Here is a 17,088-nt window from a genome sequence, read left to right on the forward strand (position 1 = left end):
TCTATGCTACTATCGTTGGATGCCGAAAAGGCGTTTGATGGAGTGCATTGCGGGTTCTTGTTCGAAGTGCTGTCCAGAATTGGGTTTGAAGTTAATATACTTTGAGCGATTGCCCCTCTATATTCTAGCCCATCAGCCTCAGTTAGTAACATAGTAACATAGTTAGTAAGGCCGAAAAAAGACATTAGTCCATCCAGTTCAGCCTATAAAATTCTGTCAGAATAAATCCCCAGATCTACGTCCTTCTAAAGAACCTAACAATAACTGTAAGATACAATATTGTTGCGCTCCAGGAAGACATCCAGGCCTCTCTTGAACCCTTCGACTGAGTTCGCCATCACCACCTCCTCAGTCAGGGAATTCCAGATTCTCACTGCCCTAGCAGTAAAGAATCCTCTTCTATGTTGGTGGAAAACCTTTCCTCCTCCAGACACAGAGAATGCCCCCTTGTGACCGTCACCTTCCTTGGTATAAACAGATCCTCGGAGAGATATTTGTATTGTCCCCTTATATACTTATACATGGTTATTAGATCGCCCATCAGTCGTCTTTTTTCTAGACTAAATAATCCTAATTTTGCTAATCTCTCTGGGTATTGTAATTCCCCCATCCCCTTTATTAATTTTGTTGCCCTCCTTTGTACCTGCTCTAGTTCCATTATATCCTTCCTGAGCACCGGTGCCCAAAACTGTACACAGTACTCCATGTGCGGTCTAACCAGAGATTTGTACAGAAGCAGTATAATGCTCTCATCATGTGTATCCAGACCTCTTTTAATGCACCCCATGATCCTGTTTGCCTTGGCAGCCGCTGCCTGGCACTGGCTGTTCCAAGTAAGTTTATCATTAACTAGGATCCCCAAGTCCTTCTCCAGGTCAGATTTACCCAGTGGTTCACCGTTCAGTGTGTAATGGTGATATTGATTCCTTCTTCCCATGTGTATAACCTTACATTTATCATTGTTAAACTGCATCTGCCACCTTTTGGCCCAAGTTCCCAACTTATCCAGATCCATCTGTAGCAGAATGCTATCTTCTCTTGTATTGACTTCTTTACATAGTTTTGTATCATCTGCAAATATCGATATTTTACTGTGCAAATCTTCTACCAGTTCTTTTTTCAGGAATGATGTTGGATACATTTGAGATCACTAATGGAACGAGACAGTGGTGTCCACTCTCTCCCCTAATATTTGGGCTAACAATCGAACCCTTAGCTGAAAAAATTGATCACACCCTTGGATAACCAGTATTAAAATTGGTAATGTAGAGCACAAATTTGGGCTATTCGTGGACAACATTATTTTATCCCTTATTAATCCCAAAGAGTCGTTCAATAGAGTAATGGAAGTGATAGACTCTTTTACCCAAGTATCATACTATAAACTAAATATCCCCAAATTCTAAGTCTAACACCCTCTGTACCACACCCAGTAAACCTTAAATCTAAGTACCCCTTTAAGTGGGATAATAAAAATATAACATATCATGGAATCTGCTTGGTGCCCTCAGTAGATAGAATGCTCTCATTAAATTATGAGGCTCTGAGACAAAAAATTAAAATTAAAGGCGACATTCTGCGCATGAAACATCACGACATGTCCTGGATAGGAAGAATAGCGTCCGCAAAAATGTTCATAATCAAAATAAAAATTTCATGCATGTGTTCCGTAACCTTCCTATCACAGTCCCTATGAAAATACTCAGTTACCAACAATTATATTAAAATACATATGGCAGGAAAAACAGCATAGAGTTAAAGCAGATATACTACATATCCCAATAAAAGAGGGAAGCCTGGGCTCTCCCTCAGTGCTGAGGTATTATAGGGCAGCCATATTTGAACAACTGAGGTTGATGTGGAATGATAAGGATGACAGATATTGGATAGAGAAGATAATTGCTTCATCCACCAATAATATAACATCATATCTCAGGAGATGGGACAGCTGGATACCATTCAGACTTAACACTGTGGTCATAGAGATGTAATAGAGCCATTAATGGTAATATACAGGTATAGTAATTTGTTGTCATCACCCCTTCCCTTTTCCCTTCTTTTTCTTATCATATTTAGCTATGTTACGTTGTTATTATATTTAGCCGATTAACATTTTGAGGAAACTTCTGCAACAATGTACAATGACTGGAGGCTAAATTGTTGTTAAATAGGACTTTATTTAAAATTAACAACAAGTTTATGGTTAAAAAAAACATAGTAGGAAACAAGCAGAGGTCAGGGCAGGCGGCAGTGCAAAACCATAGAAACAAGCAGAGGTCAGGGCAGTGTCACGGGGGCTTAGTTCAACTAAGGCTGAAATACCCGGGGCCCCTGTGGTGTCCCTTTACTAGGGGAAACCCTGTCTGACCCTCAACCCAGGGTTTTTGCTGAAGGTGCAAATGCCTGAGCCTCCGACCTTTCCTTATCTCCTGCTCAGCCCTGCACTTAACCCTCCACCCTCCACCCAGTGAGAAGTCACCACCAAAGCTCCCACACAAATAATGACAGACAGGGAGAACTTAAACTGCAATGCGCCGCACACACACAGGAATAAACAGTAATGTGAACAGGGCACAACTAAACACAAATATGGGAAGGAGAAAGGATAACGACGGATCATACGACACCAGATATGAATCTCTCTCTCTCTTGAACACCTCCACTCCAGACCGGAACCACTTGGTATGAAACACAAGCTATAATCGGCGACGCCCATAGGCCAGCATGACTATTTAAAGACCGTGGGCGTGACTAACCATCCAACCTGGTCTCCAGCAGGATTAACCCCCGAGAGCCTGAAGATCAGGCCGGCGCCACTGAGGCTATAGTGGCTGGAGGTGGAACTACCTCTGCCTGCCGGATGCTGTGGTGTGAACAGCGTCCGACATGACAGTACCCCGTCTTCTACGAGGGACCCCAGGGCCCTCAAGACTCATAGGACCCGGCTTGTCCGGATGACGACGGTGAAAAGAACTGACCAGCCGATCCGCATGTATGTCTGAGGCTGGAACCCAAGACCTCTCCTCTGGACCATACCCCCGCCAGTGCACCAAATACTGAAGAGTACGGCGTACTACTCGAGAGTCCACTACCTTGGCGACCTCGAACTCTAACTCGCCATCCACCATGACTGGAGGTGGCATCGGCGTCGTGTCCACCAAGCCTACCACCTTTTTCAATAAAGCCCTGTGAAACACGTTGTGTATCTTGTACACCGTGGGAAGTTCCAACCGATAAGCTACTGGGTTAATGATGGCAGAAATCCTAAAAGGCCCAATAAACCTTGGACCCAGTTTTAAAGAAGGGATTTTGAGTTTTATGTTCTTCGTAGCTAACCACACCCATTCACCCACACACAGGTCCGGACCTGGCACGCGTCTACTGTCAGCCACCCGTTTGTACCTGGCACTCATGCTCAACAAACGCTGTTTCACCCGCCTCCAGACTGATGACAATTGGGCTCCTAGCTGATCCTCCTCCGGGACACCCCCGGAGTCACCCTGACGTAAGGTACAAAACTGAGGATGTTGACCGTACACACAAAAGAATGGAGACTCTCCTGATGACTCTTGGCGGTGATTATTTAATGCGAATTCGGCCAGAGGAAGGAAAGTAGACCACTCCTCCTGGTTGTCAGACACAAAGCATCGTAAATACTGTTCTAGATTTTGGTTCATGCGCTCAGTTTGTCCATTAGACTGTGGATGAAACGCCGATGAATGTGACAACTTGATCCCCAACCTTGAGCAAAAAGCTTTCCAAAACCTCGCCACAAATTGCGTACCCCTATCAGATACTATGTCAGACGGTACTCCGTGGAGTCTGACCACCTCCTTCACAAATACCTGAGCCAACGTCTTAGCATTGGGCAAAGAGGACAACGCCACAAAATGCGCCATCTTTGAAAAACGGTCAACCACCACCAGGATGACCGTGTTCCCTGCCGAGGCTGGCAAGTCAGTGATAAAATCCATGGAGATTTCTGTCCATGGCCTATTGGGTACCCCCAGAGGCTGTAGCGTGCCAGCAGGACGGGTTCGGGGTGACTTAGCCCTAGCGCACGTGATGCAAGCTGCCACGTACGAGACCACGTCCTGCCGGATTTTGGGCCACCAGAAACTACGCGATACCAGCTCTAAGGTGCCCTTCACCCCTGGGTGACCAGCCAGTACCGAATCGTGGTGTTCCTTCAACACCTTAGGCCGAAGATGCAGGGGTACAAATGATTTGTTGGCGGGAAGTCCTGGTGGTACCTCCTCTTGGGCCTCGGCAATCTCCGCCTCTACCTCAGTCGTGAGAGCCGAGACCACTACCCCTTTCTGGAGGATGGGTACCGGCTCTTCCCGAGGTTCTCCCCCCGGAAAACACCTAGACAAAGCATCCGCCTTGGTGTTTTTAGCCCCGGGACGGTACGTCACAAGAAAATTGAAACGAGTAAAAAACAATGCCCAGCGAGCCTGCCTAGGAGACAGACGCTTGGCCGACTCCAGGTAGAGCAGATTCTTATGGTCGGTGATAACTGTGACCTGGTGAGCCGCCCCCTCCAAGAAGTGTCGCCATTCCTCAAAAGCCAGTTTGATGGCCAACAACTCCCTGTTGCCGATATCATAATTCCGTTCGGCCGGCGACAACTTCTTGGAGAAGTAGGCGCATGGATGCATCTCGCTCAAGGACGAGCCTTGAGACAGTACTGCCCCCACTCCCACCTCCGACGCATCAACCTCTACCACAAAAGGTTTAGACACGTCTGGTTGCACCAGAATGGGGGCTGAAGCAAAACTATTCTTCAGACGCTCAAATGCACGTATAGCCACCTCAGGCCAGTTCGCCAGATCGGCACCCTTTTTTGTCATGTCCGTGAGCGGTTTGGCGACAGTCGAAAAGTGTTTTATAAATTTCCTATAATAATTCGCAAACCCAAGGAACCGCTGGAGTGCTTTCAGACTCTCCGGCCTCTCCCATTGCAACACCGCTTGCACCTTAGCGGTGTCCATTTTAAAACCAGCTGCGGACACAATATATCCCAAAAAGGGCAACTCCTGGACAAAAAATAAACATTTTTCCAGCTTAGCATAGAGCTGGTTCTCCCGGAGCAACTGTAACACCTGCCTAACATGCTGCAAATGAGTGTCCCGATCGCTAGAATAAATGAGGATATCATCCAGGTATACAATCACAAATCTCCCCAGGACATGAGCAAAGACATCATTAATAAAATGTTGGAAAACGGCAGGCGCGGTGGTCAACCCAAACGGCATAACCAGACTCTCAAAATGACCCTCAGGAGTGTTAAACGCCGTCTTCCACTCATCCCCCTGACGGACCCTTATGAGGTTATACGCCCCCCTGAGGTCCAGCTTGGAAAACCATTTTGCCCCCGCTACCTGGTTGAACAAATCCGGGATCAACGGCATTGGGTAGGGATCACGGATAGTAATCTGGTTTAACTCTCGGAAATCCAGACACGGGCGTAACCCCCCATCTTTCTTCTTAATGAAGAAAAACCCCGCGGCTACAGGCGAGGACGAAGGCCGGATGTGACCTTTGCTCAGACTCTCCGCGATGTAGTCTTTCAGAGCTTGTCTCTCAGGACCAGAAATATTAAACATCCTGGCCTTAGGTAATTTGGCCCCGGGTTTTAACCTAATAGCACAGTCATAGGCTCTATGTGGAGGCAGTTCTGAGCAACCCTTCTCAGAGAAAACATCCGCGAAATCCTGCAAAGCCTCCGGCAGGCTGGGCGTCACGGCGGACACACATGTGGCCAAGCAATTGTCTTGGCAGAAACCACTCCATTGTACTATGTCCTGAGTTTTCCAATCAATTACCGGGTTGTGCCTGGACAGCCATGGAAAACCCAGGACCATTTGAGCTGGGAGATTACGGAGGACCCTACATGTAACCGACTCAGAATGTAGGACCCCAATGTGGAGTTTCACCTCTGCCACAAACTCAGTAATCTCCCCTTGAGGGAGGGGAACAGCATTAATGGTCACCACCTGTATGGGGTGAGGAAGTTTTTCAATCTTAAACCCGGCGGTGTGTGCAAACTCCTCATCTATGAGATTGGTGGCGGAACCGCTATCCACAAACACTGATATAGGTAGCTCTCTGCCGGCGACAATAACCTTGGCAGGGAGCATACATTGAGATACCATCATGGAGGATATGCATACGCTCAGTTGGGTCTCCTCCATACCCTCTGAGCTTAACAGTTTTCCGCCGGTGTGACCCTCTTAGGTAGTACCGGGCAAACGTTAACATAATGACCTCCTTTACCACAGTAGAAACATGCTCCGGACTTCCGGACTCCCGGAGCGCGAGGCTGAACCTGTGCCACGCCAGCAATCTGCATAGGTTCAGGGGACTCATCTACTTCAACCACACCTGCACCTCTGTTTTCCCCCAGAGGTAGCGTCTCCTGTGCCCCCTGACGAAAACGGCGATCAATACGTATCACCAAACTCATGGCAGACTCCAATGATGCCGGAGTCTCATACATCAGGAGGGCTTGTTTCACCCTCCCTGATACCCCATGAATAAACTGGCTCCGCAGGGCTGGGTCATTCCACTGTGTGTCTACAGCCCAGCGGCGAAATTCCGAACAATAGTCTTCTGCCAAGCGCTCCCCCTGGCGGAGGGCGCGGATTTTAGATTCCGCTAGAGCCAGTCGGTCAGGGTCATCGTAAATGAGCCCGAGGGCAGAAAAAACATTATCGACCGAATGAAATGTAGCAGAGTCAGGTGGTAAGGAAAATGCCCATGCTTGGGGGTCACCACTCAGTAATGACAACACCAGCCCTACTCGCTGGGCCTCATTACCTGAGGATATTGGCCGCATGCGGAAGTATAATTTGCAGGCCTCCCGAAATACGACAAATTTGCTGCGATCGCCTGAAAATCGTTCTGGCAGCGGAAACTTCGGCTCTGCACCGATACCTGCAGATGCCGTTTGCACCTTTGCTACTACCAGGCCCTGCTGCTGAACTGCCCCATTCAACTCGGAGACCTGTATGGACAGCGCCGCCAACTGGCGGGTTATGGAATCTAATGGATCCATGGACTCCTGAAAAAATGTGGGCCGATTATAATGTCACGGGGGCTTAGTTCAACTAAGGCTGAAATACCCGGGGCCCCTGTGGTGTCCCTTTACTAGGGGAAACCCTGTCTGACCCTCAACCCAGGGTTTTTGCTGAAGGTGCAAATGCCTGAGCCTCCGACCTTTCCTTATCTCCTGCTCAGCCCTGCACTTAACCCTCCACCCTCCACCCAGTGAGAAGTCACCACCAAAGCTCCCACACAAATAATGACAGACAGGGAGAACTTAAACTGCACTGCGCCGCACACACACAGGAATAAACAGTAATGTGAACAGGGCACAACTAAACACAAATATGGGAAGGAGAAAGGATAACGACGGATCATACGACACCAGATATGAATCTCTCTCTCTCTTGAACACCTCCACTCCAGACCGGAACCACTTGGTATGAAACACAAGCTATAATCGGCGACGCCCATAGGCCAGCATGACTATTTAAAGACCGTGGGCGTGACTAACCATCCAACCTGGTCTCCAGCAGGATTAACCCCCGAGAGCCTGAAGATCAGGCCGGCGCCACTGAGGCTATAGTGGCTGGAGGTGGAACTACCTCTGCCTGCCGGATGCTGTGGTGTGAACAGCGTCCGACATGACAGGCAGGCGGCAGTGCAAAACCATAGAAACAAGCAGAGGTCAGGGCAGGCGGCAGTGCAAAAACGTGATCCATTGAGCAAGCCATAGTCGTAACCAGAAAATCCGTCTGAGAAGCAGCTGTGCAGAAGATGTTATGGGCATGCTGCAAGCCACTCGCCACTCCATTTTCCTCTGGCTAAATGATAGTGCCACGGAATTCTCTCCTAGGGAGAATAACCTTCCAAGAACCAGATATGTTGCCCTCGTCTCTCATGTAGGTCCGGTGTATTCCATGTGGGCTCATCAGCATTGCTTGCGTGCTCTTTCTAGCAGCATAGCTGACAGGCATGTATGGCATAGGTGTGTAGGCTTGTTTAGCAGTCACCTTAATACGCGGTGGCTCTATAGGTGTTTGAGAGGAAGTTGGCTTCTTCCTGGTATATAGGATCTTGAGCGCTTTCTCTCTTGTGAATACCTCACCTAATGTGTTGGTGAGCTTCGGGCGTTTCCTTATAACCACTGGCTCTGGTTCTTCACTGACGCTTCCATATTTTTGTTTTAGATACAATTTCAGTTTTTCAAACTGATGCATTTTTTTCATTGGTTGGGGAGCTGGTGGTGGATTCTTCACATTTCAGCCTGTTTCGGTTGGTGGAGGATATGGTGGTGAACTTTCCGAATATCGGCCCGTTTCAGTTGGTGGTGGACTATTTAAATATCGGCCCGTTTCCTGTTTCAGTGTTACGAACAGGCATTTAATTAATGTCACAATAGAATAAAGTGCTGCCATCAAACACCCAGTGAAGCCAGTTGGCCTTTGGTGGTGTTCAGGCCTCTGGCTGTATGGCGATGTCCTGGCAAGTGGGAGACGTCTCCGTAGTTGGATCTTCCCTCCAGCTACGGGTGCAGCCATTAGGCTGCCTTCCCCTTCACACACACAAGTGTGTGTAGATGGTAAAAAACACTCTCAAGAAAAGTAAAAAAAAAAAAAAGAAAAAATACAATAAAAGAAAAAAGTAACTCAAGTCGCTCTGGAACAGTGCTCAGCTCTCCTCTCTACCTCTGCTTGCCTCGCACTGATCATTCTTGCGGAACATTCCATGACTCATGGACAACGCTTCTGTGAGGTCATAAAGCCGAACATGGCAATGGGTCTAATATAAGAAGACTATGTTACCCATGGCAGACCATCCAATACCAGCTGTCACTGTATGGATAGCGGTTATCTGGATTGGGATGAAATGTATAAAAACTTACTAGAGCACAAGTCATTGCTTTAACCCCTTCATACGCAGCCCATTTTTGTTTTTGTTTTTCTGTTTTCCACTCCCTTTCTTCCCAGAGCCATAACTTTTTTATTTCTCTGTCAATATGGCCATGTGAGGGCTTGTTTTTTGCAGGACAAGTTGTAATTTTGAACATCAACACTGGTTTTATATATTGTGTACTCAAAAACAGCAAAAAAATTCTAAGTGCGGTGAAATTGCAAAAAAAAGTGCAGCTCCACTACTTTTTATGGATTTTTTTTTTTTTTTTACCATGTTCAGCAACTGCTGAAACTGACATGCCATTAAGATTCTCCAGGTCATTATGAGTTCATAGACACCATAGATGTCTAGGTTCTTTTTTATATAAGTGGTGAAAAAAATCCAAAGTTTGTTAAAATAAAAAATTGTGCCATTTTCCGAGACCGGTAGTGTCTCCATTTTTTGTGATCTTGGGTTCGGTGACGGCTTATTTTTTGCGTGCCGAGCTGACATTTTTAATTATACCATTATAATGCAGATATGATCTTTTGATCGCCCATTATTGCATTTTAGTTTTACTTAGGGTTAGTTTATTTTTTTATTACATTTTTTTATAACTATTTACATTGTGTCCCATTACTGCTGAGATTACTGAAATTGCCATGCATTTTGCATTTAATAATGTGACTGCAATATGAGAATACTCAACCAGACTACGATGAGGCTAGAAATCCATGAGGATTAGGCCGGTCTCACACGTCCAGATAATTCGGAGAAAACGGTACCGGAGCTATCCGTGTCCGTGTGGATACGTGGTTCCAATGTGTGGCACATGTGTGGCAACCGTGTGCCGCACCTGTGCCTCATCAGGATCACACGGACGGCTGCCGGGACTAAGCGCTACAGTAAACGCTGTTCCCCTGCGGATGGTGCTGAACGCGGCTGTCATTCTTCTTTCCTGCTCTGCTGGCAACAGTGGGCAGGAGAGAAGAATGAATGAAAACCCAACGTGGGGTCCCCCTCATTTTGTGAACCAACCAGTCGAAACTTACAGCTGGGGTCTGCAGCCCTCAGCTGTCAGCTTCAGCAAGGTTGGTTCTCAAGAATAGAGGGGTCCCTACTCTGTTTTTTTAATTATTTAAAGAGAATGCCTTATTATCTATGTGGTATATTCTTGTTGGCTTTCATTAAAAATATTTTCTGTATTGTTCGTGTTGATTTTTTGTTGTTCTGATATCATGTTTGTACTTTCCCCCGCTACACATTACATAACAATTAGTAATGGAAATGGATCGCTCGCCAGGGCAGTGGGGTTACTCGGTACCAGGCCGGTGTCTCAGAGGAAGGTGTCACGGTGGCGGTGACCCGGTCCGTGGCCCTTGGTGTCTATGCAAAAGGGGTGAAACGTGGCTGAATATAGTTTATAGGTGGATGATGCGTGACACCACCTGTGGTACTCGGCAATGAAGGTGTTAAGCCGACGCTGCAGTGCAGATCCTCTGGGACAGATGGTATAAGGCAGCAGAGCTGTAATAGCTCCCCACAGGTAGAGCTGTAGTCCCAGGGCAGTAATAGTAGGAGTTGAGGTAGATGGTGTAGTGTTAGGCACAGAGATGTAGCAGTGCTGAGTGGGTTGGTGCAGGAAGAAGGCAATGACACAGCTGAGTGCAGTTCCGATAGTTTACTCACAGTTCGGTTGCATGCAGATGCCCACTTGGTGCTGCGTCCTTCAGGCCAGGAGTCCAGCAAACTTCCCAGACGGATAGAGTACACCTTTCCAGCACTCCCCTCAATATGTACCTTTCCTGGCCATCTCACTGTGTTGCTTTTCCCGCCTTCTCCTACGCAACACCTCACAGTCAAGTGTGCCAGGCTAGCGGCTGCGGATCCTGTCGGATAATGTCCACAATTGGTTTCCTTGATCCTACTCCTTGCTGCCTTTCCGTCGAGATAACTGTGGATAGTGGCTGTGGCCCCTAAAGTGACCACAGCTGTCGACTTTGCTAGTTAAGTCCTTAGTTCCACTCCACTAGGCTAAGGGGCCGAGTCCCTTCTGCGAGCTGATTCCTCCACCTGATGGCTATCAGCGTGGAACGAGCCCCACGGGTGGGCTCTGCCTATCCCGTGCCTCTAGAATCCCTTCCCTCTTCCAGGGAACCGTCCTTATCTTCCCCCAGCAGCTCCTCCAGCATAGAAGCTGCTGGACCACACGTCCGTTCACTTCCTCCCCCTAAGGAGAATCTCCCTCACTTCCAATTCTGCTCTCCCGCTCAGCCTACAAGCTCCGCCCACCTCCCAGCACCCTTTCCTATCCAAACAGGGCAAGTCAATCCCTGTCTGGCCATAGTGTAAATGTGAGGTGAGTGTCAGAGTACTTCTCAGGTGTTCTGAGTGTGGTTGGGTGTCTCTCCCTTACCTGGGAAGTGGGATACCACACCTCTGGGTGAGGTGCAGTACCTCTGTGGCGACTGAACCCTCAGGGGCGCCACAGAAACAATCACTCAGAGATAGTAAACTTTTTTACTAAAGATAAATTTTTTCTTTGTAAAAATAATTGGCACACCGTTTTTTAGCCATATGGCATAAGTTGCATATATTAGAGGATACAAATGATGTAAAAAAATAAAGGTTAAACAATCAAAAAACAATACCAACAATATGCCACGAGTCTGTTGGCCAAAAATACAGCCTATTACAAGTGATGGTAGGTCGGGGGAGGGAAAGGCAGGAGTTCTGTTTGGGTGTTGGCCCTTGTTTGTTGGCCAACATCACTGTCACCCTGTATTATAGCAGATGCTGGTTGGGTAGGGGCCATCCTTGAAGGATCTAGTTGTGGGTTGTTGGAGGGGTAATTGGGATATGCTTGTTGGTAGTCATGACTGTATTACTGACCAATTTGACCATATCCCCAATGATGCCCATGTGTCCCATAACCATGTTGGAGCCAGCCTCCAATGTTGGATCTGGTATATTGACCATATTTTCCTTGTGTGCTGTGCTCAATATATTGGGCCTGTTGAGGACAAATTTTTTGGAGTTGGCACGGGTGGAGGAGGTGTAGGCTTCCTCGGAGGAGGTGGAGACATCCGGGGAGGAGGTAGTGGCTCACCGCATGCTGGCCCCTGCACGGCTTGGCTACCCTGCAGAAAAACTAGATTTTCTGAGGAAAGCTGCCACCTGTCCAGAAAACGAAATACTGTGCCAGGATGATTTGGTGGTGTGCAAGAGTCAAGCACAATTTGTAGGGACCCTCTTTCACGCAGCCTGAACTCCCAGGGAATAGTCCATAGGTACTGAGCCAGACTCCGGCCATAAGCCTCCTCTCCATCATCATGTGCTGCTGAAGACAAATAGTCCAGAACACCTCTGTTCACCTGCCTGCGGGTTCCTGTACTGCTCCTTCTCTCCTGCGCCTGCCACGTTGGGGAACGGCTGGAGCCTGAGGAGACGTATCCAGAGCAAAGGTGGGGCTGCTACTATTGCCATGCTCTTCTGGGTTCGCTTGCTGGCTGGATACTGCTGGTGGTGGTGTTGATGGTGGTGGAGGATGGGTGCCGCTTGAAGGTGCTGAAGCAGGGCCAGCCCCTTCAGCAACATCTAACACAGGGTCAATTTGCACTTCTGAGTCGGATGCCGTCTCCCTCTCTGTGATGTTTGACTCTGTGCTGGTGAAAGTAAAAAACAAATAAAATAAAGGTTTGGAATCCAAAAATGAAAAAAAAAAAACGAGTTTGGATAGGCATGCACTTACGGTCGCAGATCCATAGCTGGTACAAGGAAGTTGAGGCGGTCATAGTACAGATACTTCTGCTTACTGGGTGCGGACGCTCCACTCCTGGCGCGCAGCGGTTTCTCCCACCTATATTGGTCCCTACAGCTGTGCTAATGTCTTGTCACATCAGTCACTGCAATAGACAAAAAAAGGGAACTTTTTTTATAAAGGGTTTATGTTGGAGAGTGTAAACACATTTTAACCCCTTTCCTGCAATGGACGTAATATTCAGTCTATGTGACCTGGGACCTAATTCCCATGGATGGAATATTACGTCTAGCGCGATCAGCTGCGCTCATGGGGGGAGCGCAGCTGATCGCGGCCGGGTGTCAGCTGATTATCACAGCTGACACCCGGCACAACGTATCGGGGGCGGTCACGGACCGCCCCGACACGTTAACCCCTGGCACACCACAATCAAACATGATCGCGGTGTACCGGGGGTTAAAGGAAGCATCGGCAGGGAGGGGGCTCCCTCCGTGCTTCCCTGCGACCCCCACAGCAGCACGATGTGCAGCGCCGCTGTGGGGGTCGCCTTCCCTGCAAGTCCCCGGATCAAATATGGCGACGGGGACCTTTGGGGGCCTGCAGGGAGCTGGCTTCCTCACTGCCCGCAGAGCACAGGCATGAGGAAGCCTGCAGCAGTGCCTGTGACAGATCGCTGATCTGTCACAGTGATCTGTGATGTGACATATCAGCGATCTGTCACAGGACAGTGATGTCTCCCATGGGACATTATAATAAAGTAAAAAAAAAAAAAAAAGTGTAAAAATAATTAAAAAAAAAAAAAATATGCCCTAATAAATTCATTTTTTTGAAAATAAAAAAACAAAAAAGCAATAAAAGTACACATTTGGTATCGCTGCGTCCGTAATGACCCACCCTATGAAACTGTCCCATTAGTTAACCCCTTAAAAAATAAAAATAAAAAACGAAGCAAAAAATAATGCTTTATTATCTTACCACCGAACAAAAAGTGCAATAACGCGCGATCAAAAGACGCATATAAATATCCATGGTACTGCTGAATATGTCATTTTGTCCCGCAAAAAATGAGCCACCACACAGCATCATCAGCGAAAAAATAAAAAAGTTATAGCTCGCAGAATAAAGCGATGCAAAAATATTTTTTTATATAAAATTGTTTTCATTGCATAAAGGCACCAAAACATAAAAAAAGACATAAATGAGGTATCACTGTAACCGTACTGACCCGAAGAATAAAAGGGCTTTATCAATTTTACCACAGGCGGAACGGTGTAAACGCCCCCCCCCCCCCCCCCCCAAAAGAAATTCATGAAACGCTGGTTTTTGTTCATTCTGCGTCCCAAAAACCGGAATATAAAGCGATCAAAAAAGTCACATGCCCGAAAATGGTACCAATAAAAACGTCAACTCGTCCCGCAAAAAATAAGACCTCACATGATTCGGTGGGTCAAAATATGGAAAAATTATAGCTCTCAAAATGTGGTGATGCATAAACTATTTTTACAATAAAAAGCGTCTTTTAGCGTGTGACATCTGCCAAAAATAAAACCCCGCCATATATCGTAAATCAAACCCCCCCCGTTATCACCCCCTTAGTTAGGGAAAAATAATAAAATAAAATTTTGTTATTTATTTCCATTTTTCCATTAGGGCTAGGGTTAAGGTTGGAGTTAGAATTGAGGGGTTTCCACTGTTTTGGTACATCAGGGGCTCTCCAAACGCGACATGGCGTCCGATCTGAATTCTAGCCAAAAAAGTTAAATGGCGCTGCTTCCCTTCTGAGCTTTGCCATGTTCCCAAATAGTGATTTACCCCCATATATGGGGTATCAGCGTACTCAGGACAAATTGCACAATAACTTTTGGGGTCCTGTTACTCTTGGGATAATAAAAATTGGGGGTGAAAAGATCATTTTTGTAGAAAAAATATGATTTTTTTTAATTGTACGGCTGTACGTTATAAACTTCTGTGAAGCCCTTGGGGGTTCAAAGTGCTCACCACATATCTAGATAAGTTCCTTGGGGGGTCTAGTTTCCAAAATGGGGTCACTTGTGGGGGGTGTCCACTGTTTAGGCACATCAGGGGCTCTCCAAACATGACATGGCGTCCAATCTGAATTCCAGCCAATTTTGCAGTGAAAAAGTCAAACGGCGCTCCTTCCCTTCTCCTTCTGCCATGCGCCCAAACAGTGGTCCCCCCCACATATCAGGTATCGGCGTACTCAGGACAAATTGCACAATAACTTTTCCAGTTCAATTTCTCCTGTTACCCTTGGTAAAATAAAAAAAATTGAACCTGAAGTAATTTATTTTGTGAAAAAAAGTTAAATGTTAATTTTTTTTTAAACATTAAAAAAATTCCTGTGAAGCACCTGAAGGGTTAATAAACTTCTTGAATCTGGGTTTGAGCACCTTGAGGGGTGCAGTTTTTAGAATGGTGTCACTTTTGGGTATTTTCTATCATATAGACCCCTCAAAGTGACTTCAAATGTGAGGTGGTCCGTAAAAATAAAATGGTGTTGTAAAAATGAGAAATCGCTGGTCAACTTTTAACCCTTATAACTTCCTAACCAAAAAAATTTTTGTTCCCAAATTGTGCTGATGTAAAGTAGACATGTGGGAAATGTTATTTATTAAGTTTTTTTTGTGTGCCGTATCTCTGTGATTTAAGAGCATAAAAATTCAAAGTTGGAAAATTGCGAAATTTTCAAAATTTTTGCCAAATTTCCATTTTTTTCACAAATAAGCGCATGTTATATGAATGAAATTTTACCACTAACGTGAAGTACAATATGTCATGAGAAAACAATGTCAGAATCACCGGGATCCATTGAAGCGTTCCAGAGTTATTACCTCATAAAGGGACAGTGGTCAGAATTGTAAAAATTGGCCCGGGAGTTAACGTGCAAACAACCCTTGATAGGAAAGGGGTTAATCATCCAAAAAAAGCATTATTTAGAGTAGGCAGCCAGTGTTGGATTTAAATACTCCATAACTGTTAAGCCTAGATAAAGGGAAAAATTGGTAATACTAGTAAATAATGCTTATTTCGTCGAATATGAGGTCTGGATTTTTGACCTATGGGGCACAGCAGATATTATTCAGCTAGTCCAAAAACCAGTATGCATTTCTTACTAATGTATGTCCCAAATATCGCAAATATCAGCCCTTTTGTTCGGTTCACAATTACAAGAAAAGGGCGCAAGCAGGGCACTTCAGTAACTTCAGGGTGCCAGCATTTGGGGATATCACAGATTCATTTAAGGTCAATATACAGCCATTGTAATGGGGCCGACAGATTTGCTTCGTTTTGAAGTGGGAATGAGGCTACATTTTGGGCATAGTATTTGCAGGAGGATGTGTTTGCAGGGTTTTTGGCAGTCAATGGGAACAAAAATTTTCTATTTCATTGAAAAATATTGTACTTACTAAGTTGCTCTTGGATCTCACGAGATCTTTCCCCATAACCATGGAGCAGCTGTGTGCATATTCTTCTCCACGCTGCCTCCTTGCGTGCCCGCTCTGCATGGCGGGCATCTCTCTGATCCCATAGTTCTATGAGCATCTCCACGTTTATATGCAGGGCCATGCTGGAGGAATCCGTGGAGGCGTTCTTCCTGGTTTTTTTTCTTTATGGCTGCCAATGAAATTTGCATGGCCAAGGTTCCTGACAAGGCCTGCTGCAATTTCCTGTCACCTGGGAAGTCTTGCGTTTTTCTCGCAAGTCACACTTGTGGTCCGTGTGTAAACCGATTTTTTTATTGCCCCCATAGACTTGCATTGGCGAGTCTCGGCCGAAAATCGGTGACAGTTGCTGCGATTTTCTCAGCCCGTTTTAAACGTGCGAGAAAAAAATCGGATGCTGGATGCTGCCCCATAGATTAATATTGGGACGAGTGCAATGCCATTTTTTTATCGCATTGCACTCATCCGATTTTCTCGCTCGTGTGACTCCGGCCTTAGTGTTAGCACATTCAGTGTAACTGGAGAATCCTGTATCACAAGTGACGCTCCGCCACAAATAGATTCTCGTTAGATAAGGTTCTGTGAGCTGATCACAAGAAGGACAGATCTTCAGTGCGAACAGTCGCAGATAAGGCTCCAGTATTTTCGTCACACACAGAATTATTACTTAGGGTGGATTTAAAATTTAAAGGGTTGTTTAATTAAACATTTTTTTTTTTTTACAGAGGCGAAAAAAGGGGAGGGGGGGTAAAAAAAAATGCTGCGGCTCCAGAACCGGCGGCTTAGGCCTGTTTCACACTTCCGTTTTTTCAAATCCGTCAAAATCCGTTGGTTTCCGTTAAAAAACGGATCCGCCAATTTTTTTGCAGGATCCGTTTTTGTCCCATAGCGGTTACCGCGGATCCGTCAAAAAAACGGATCCGGGTTTTAAAAAACGGATCC

At 46.3% G+C, this 17,088-nt stretch overlaps 1 protein-coding gene across 7 annotated transcripts in view; it reads left to right on the forward strand.

Moving 5' to 3' along the window:
- NEK5 (NIMA related kinase 5) overlaps positions 1–17,088 on the forward strand; it is a 171,644-nt gene that overhangs the window by 95,235 nt on the left and 59,321 nt on the right. The window lies entirely within an intron of this gene.

The sequence above is a fragment of the Dendrobates tinctorius genome, unplaced genomic scaffold (genome assembly GCF_039654945.1).
Source record: "Dendrobates tinctorius isolate UK_male_01 unplaced genomic scaffold, ASM3965494v1 ptg000075l, whole genome shotgun sequence".
Classification (NCBI taxonomy): Eukaryota; Metazoa; Chordata; class Amphibia; order Anura; family Dendrobatidae; genus Dendrobates; species Dendrobates tinctorius.